General features: G+C 43.8%; 1 long non-coding RNA gene across 1 annotated transcript; it reads left to right on the top strand.

The window, feature by feature from the left end:
* The first annotated feature begins 1,726 nt into the window (after nt 1-1,726).
* LOC144790645 (uncharacterized) lies at nt 1,727-2,322 on the top strand. The gene is made up of 3 exons (XR_013602244.1): nt 1,727-1,817; nt 1,940-2,039; nt 2,134-2,322. It is a non-coding gene; the product is annotated as an uncharacterized LOC144790645 (long non-coding RNA).
* Nucleotides 2,323-6,263: the final 3,941 nt, after the last annotated feature.

The following is a 6,263-nucleotide window of genomic DNA, read 5'->3' as shown; positions in this document are numbered from 1 at the left end:
GCACCACCCTTATCGGCCTGCTTTATGACCAGGGTGGGATCCTCTTTGAGGCCTTGTAGTGCTTGCAATTCGCCCTTGCTAATGTTAGAAGGCACATACCTTTTGGATTTTTCCATTTTATTGATGGAAGAGAGCATTATTTGCTCAAAGGCTATTATCTGCTTGGGAATGTTTTGATGAGGAACAAAAGTGGACTTGTTCCGTAATCCTGTTACTTCCAAACTTGGAGTCACTGCTCGATTGAAAAAGAAAGATTTCAACCTGAGGTTCCTACAAAACTCCAAAATTTCAATTTTGAGTTTTGTATAATCCGTGCGCTTGCATGGGACGAATTTCAACCCCAGATTTAATAAGGATACCTCATGTGCAGATAATGTGCGGTCAGAAAGACCCAATTTTTGCATACAAAAAGAATCGCAGTTTGGGCCAGCACATTGTGCGAGCAGATCTCCCCAGGACACAACCCAAACAAGACCTTCGCGCCCTATGGGATATGAAACCGGTAGAGGGACACCATAGGTGCGGGAATTGTGTCTCATGTAATAGCACCATTGAGGGTAGCGATTTTGAACATCAAGGAATAAAATGGAAACACTCGGGATTCTCGAATTGTAAAACTAAGAATGTGGTTTACGCTCTTATCTGCCCCTGCCAAAGGCTATATATAGGGAAAACCAATCAGCAGGTGAACATCCGAATAGGGCAGCATCGATCAAGAATTAAGAAAAGAATACTAACAGCCCCAGTGGTAGAACATTTCATCGAAATGTCCCACAATGAAAATGACTTCAAATGGACTGTTTTACACACCATGAGTCATATACAGCGCCCTGCAGACATTGACAAAATGCTTCTAACAAAAGAAGCATATCTAATTTTAAAATGTAATTGCATTATGACTGGCCTCAATAACATGTCTGAACTGTCAAGAATCTGAGACTTGTTGCCACACTGCAGGTTCATCAAGCTCTTGCTCCTCCTATGAAGTTAACAGTCAAAATCAATCATCTTTTCCAGCACCAAATGGATTAAATTCATTGTTTTCCCACAAAATGTAGTACCTTTTAACACTGGGCAGTTTGAATTCCCGCCCCGGGGTCCAAGAATGACTCTAGTAGATCGAATGGGGCAAAGACACTGCAAACCCCAGAATGCACCACAGATCAAGCCGGTGGCACTCCGCGGTGTAGCTTTAAGGATGAAACATGGCCGCCGCCACTTGTAGCTAGCTGCGAGTGAGAAGCGCCGGCTGAATGGTGAGCAGACAGCAGAGAGATCTGAGGTAAGCACCTCTTAGGAGGGTCAATCGCCCGCAATGAGACTGACGCTTGTCATGCAATACACGACCTAATCTCCCGCGCGTCTCCTTAGATCACGACGGGACGCGAGTGCCAGACAGGCAGCAGAATCGGGTCACTGTTCCCCGCGAGTGCCCCGGCCGGGGCCCTGACATTGAAAGCGGTGAACAAACGATAACTAAATAAAGGTACGTTTAGTACTGGCACACCGAACAGGGTGTCAATCAGGGGATAACTTTTGATGCAGCTTTTGTTAAAACCTTAAACGCGCATTGATTTAGTCTATTTTGTGTACAGATACAGGGTGGAAATTCCTGCCGCCTTTTTTCAGAAAATCGTGAAAGGTATGTTATCACGATTTTTGTCTATAATGATTTTGTTATTATTAAAAGACAACGTGGTAGATGAGTGTTTATACTAAATGGATATATATTCTCCATGTAGGATTTAAAGAAGAAATAATCCTCTGCTTCCCGAAAAATTCCTACTTTTTGTGGCCACAAAGTTGAACCACTAAAGGTATGACAATGTTTTTTACTATCAGTGTTTCGCTACCAGTAATTGGTGGTGAATAAAGGATAGGATGAAATCTTAGCCTTTGGGGACCCCTTGTTAAATGTAGGCAACACCTGTTTCCCCAGGTTGGTGCTGCCACTGGAGTCACCCTGGTTGTGTCCTGAATATAGGATTTGGTCCATCTACAGAAACCCATACACAGGCCAACCGTTCATTGACGTGCAGGTACTTTCAATGTCATTCAAACGGTCTTTCTTTCTTTGATAAGAAGAGGCCATTTGGTTGTATTAAAATAGTTTATTTTTTTACATTCCAACAGAAAAATCACAAGAGCCCTGATGATAGTTTGGAAACTTCACGTCCAAACTTGAAACGCGTCGGCAATCCAGCAAGGGTTAATGATATACATTCATTGTGTATTACGAATTATACGTGCTTCACGCTCTTCTCTTGTTTTTGAATTGGCTCTCTATATATGTGTTACTTAATTTGAATTTCTTTTGGTGTTTTGAAATTTTTTTGTGATAATGGTTATGATTCGAGTATTGTATTGTTATTGGAATGTCACTTGTAAATAACGTTCACAGAGTGGGGTAGTAGTATCATGTCAATTAAGTATTGTGTTATTTTGTAAATATTTGTTTATGTTGTATTCTACTGTTGCCATATGAAATAATAATTTTTGAAAAAAATCAGTCAGACAAGGTATAAATAAAGATACCAGACCAGATCTAATGGATATGTTTATTTGGTCTTGAAATAGTTTTTGAAGTGATTGAGTGAGGGGGCACATTTTGTTGGTTCACAATATATAGGGTCCAGCCCTCCCTCAGCCCCGCTACGGACCTAACTCCTCTTTGTTTGCTACTGGATTAAAGCTAGCCTGGTTGAAGAAGGGTGACTTACCCTGAAACCGGTCCCAGGATGCTTGTTTCTGGTCCAGGGAGGACCTGACCTGACAGTTCAGTCTGGACTATTCCCATGGGGCACAGGGTCAAGATTGATTTGCATATGGCTGGTCCAAACTGGGGTGGGTTAGTGGGCAAAAGAACAATAGATTTAACCCAGATCTTTTGACTGTGGGAGAATGTTTGCATTGTCAGCATTCCGTCCACCATTTGTTTGCTGTAACACTTTTTGCCCTAAGTGGGATGGGTATGCCCAGATGTGGGTCCCTTGCTCACTGTGCAAATGGATTCAAGCTAGCCTGACTGTAGAAGGGTGACATGCCCTGAAACCAGTACCAGGATGCTTGTTTCCGGTCCAGGGAGGTCCTGGCCTGGCAGTTCGGTCTGGACTGTTCCCATGGGGCAGGGGTCAAGACTGATTTGCATATGGCTGGATCCAGGCGTAGTGGGCAAATGAACAAAGGATTTAACCCAGATCTTTTGACTGGGTGAGAATGTTTGCATTGTCAGCATTCCATCCATCATTTGTTTGCTGAATCCCTTTACTATACATCATCGATGAATATGAGAATCCGAACCGACTCGGACATTGCTGCTGGTAAGTAATACACCTACCCCTACACATTAACGTAACTTTTAAGTGAAACTCATAAGCGTTTAACGTGTCCCGTTGCATGTTGAGCATGGCAAATTAGGTAATGCTATCATCATGTATCCACAGTCTGACCGGAAAATACTGCAATAAACACAAACTGAAGGTTTGATCAGAAATAGCTATAGCAACATATATGTATGTAAACCTAAATGTATGGATGAGTACACCACAGTGCAAATAGCAACGTATCATGGCAACAGAACATCAATGCACACACAAAAAGTCCACAGAGACATATGCACAGGCACCAGGGCTGCTCCTAGAATCATTAGTTCCCCATGCAAAACCGGAATATATGAACCCCCTATAAATTTCATAAGATGTCATGTCATAGATAGTCACATCACAGGAAGTGACTTCAAATTAGCATAAATTCCCTGCCATTGTTGCACCAGCTTTGTAAAAAGCACTTTATCTAGTGTGGATATCTGTAAATTGGCCAACAACATATATATAAACACCCTATTAAAATGATTTCAAAAGATAGGGCAGATCTGTCAACTGCCTAAACAATATATCCAGCCAGTTGGATGGAAAAGCTAGGCCTAGGTCATTTCAAATCTGACAACTTTCTTAATTTGATGCACGAGTTGTTGAGAGATCAATACATGAATCAAAACACTAAAGTGACTAATATAGTCCAGCCTGGCCTGCCACTCCCCCATCAGCCCATTGTGCAGTTCCCAATCCTGTGTCTAGATGACTATAAGAGTGTCAGAGCAGGCATCTGCTAGAGCCTCTGCTTTTCATGATCTCAGCCTCCATGCAGGGCAGGTAGCCAGGTCATTATAGGGAGTCACAACAAGCATGGGATGTTGTATGTATCAGTAATTTTAAAAAAACTTGAAGGATCCAGCACATATCCAAAGCAGGACTCAGACACATGAATCCCTTCCATACACTCCCTATCATGCACCCAGGTCAGCTTGCACACACACCTTACTCCAATACATTAGGCCACAACTATCTTGGGACCCACTTTGCTTTTTCAGGCCCGGTTTCCATGTTCTTGGTGGACCTGTGGCATTCTCCCACCACTGTTTACTGAGGCCATCCAGCTGGGCATGAGCTAGGATCCCTGCCTGTCCAGTCACAACATGGTCTTAAAATGTTCCGCTTGGAGCTACATGTCTCAAAAATGTCTAGAGTAATAAGAGTCCACACAGAGCACCCTTGAATTCTCCAGGCACATAAAGGATGGTTCATGATACAAAACCTTGGGAAAGCAAGAAAAACAAATAAAAAATCTGACAATTTCACATAAACATCTTTCATTAAGCAGGCAATGCAGATCCAGTCGGCTGTGCATAACAAACATTCATCACTGAGTCAAGTATACCACAACAGGAGCATATAGTTCAGTATTGAACTACTTCAAGAACACAATAACCATAACAAGATTGACAAGCACAGAGAGGATCCTGGACATTAAGAAGGTCAGCATCCCACATACCTCACAGTCCAGATATGGGGTTGATACCGTGGCCTCTAGTACAACAGCCATTGTTAACAGTTGACATTTTTGCATATGTGGATTCTAAGAGCCCCTCCTCCCCGTGATCAAAGGCGGAAATGTTAGGCACCCAGTCTACCTCACATGAGAGAGCAGCTGCCTCATCTAGCCATGTCAGGACCACCTCAAATAGGTTCATGACCATGTGTCTGTGAGCCTGGCCCATAAAAGTCCTTCACACAACCAGAGGCTCTTCCTTTGTATCTTGTAAGTCCTATAACAAGTTGTCCTACAGGTTAGCAATTGCAATCCTGTGGAGGCACACAACCTCTTCCCTGAGCAGCCCAGTTGCCTCAGCCCAACGCCGTTAGAGAGTTGCTGCACCCAAGTGTTGCAGTGTTGGGCGTGCAGTGGCCTTACAATGCATGCAAATGACTGGTGTGTAATAAGCATTTACAAATCTATCCTTTCATTGGATACCTTTCGAGCCCTCATCTGCCTGAATATCCCTAGGAGCGTCCCCTCCAATGGAAGGGGGTTGACCCAACCTATCACTGTGTCAAGTACATCTGTGTCTATGGTCCATAGGTTCACTGCATCCAGCCATGACCATAGCATATGTATAAAATTCTAAATAGGTGCATGATGTTGTTGGCTCAGAGGGGAGGACAGAAATTTCGGGGTAGGGCAGCTGGGGTCAGACATGCCCTGTGCTGGTTGACGAATTTAATGTACTGGTGTTTAAAATGACAAGATACAGTGCATCAGTAGTGCCTAGTGCATTAACACTCCTTGGTCGTGAGAACTTATCCCATATCAGTGTACCATAGCCTGTGATTGGGTAACAGAGGGTCATTCGTCGTGTATGCCAAGCCATTCACAAACAAGCACACCAGTCTCCGACTTCCACCAATGAGGTGCAGAGTGTTTGTTGGTGGTTGATGCTCCGGTTCAGTGTCTGTGACCATTCACAGGCATCTCATCTCAGCTATCAGTGTGCCATGTGCCAGGAAATGGCCCACTGGAATATCATGCTCTTCCTGAACTGGCCAAAGTTAATGATCTCCCGGACTCTGAATAGGTCCCTCACTGAGGTCAATCCGGTGTCTCTCTGTGCCTTCCCTAACAATGCTTGTATGGTCAGTGGTAGGTAGTGCAGACAAACAGACCGAGAGTATGGGATAATGTCCGGCAGTAGCCGTAGGCTCTTAGCATAGATCCAATAATATTTTCACCAGGCTGTCAGCTCCACAGGAAAGCAATGCTACAGGGAGCAACATCGATTCCACCATTTGCTGTGCCCTGCATGTTGGGAACCTGCCCACTTCATACAACTTCCTCCAAGCCAAAAATCATGCTGGCCATTGCAGCGTAGCTTCCATGTAACATTTTCCAAAAACAGGACACCCTTTCCCACCGTGAACTGCAGCTTG

Source organism: Lissotriton helveticus, chromosome 11 (assembly GCF_964261635.1).
Source record: "Lissotriton helveticus chromosome 11, aLisHel1.1, whole genome shotgun sequence".
NCBI lineage: Eukaryota > Metazoa > Chordata > Amphibia > Caudata > Salamandridae > Lissotriton > Lissotriton helveticus.
The sequence above is the reverse complement of the archived record's forward strand: the minus strand, read 5'-3'. Positions and strand labels throughout refer to the sequence as shown.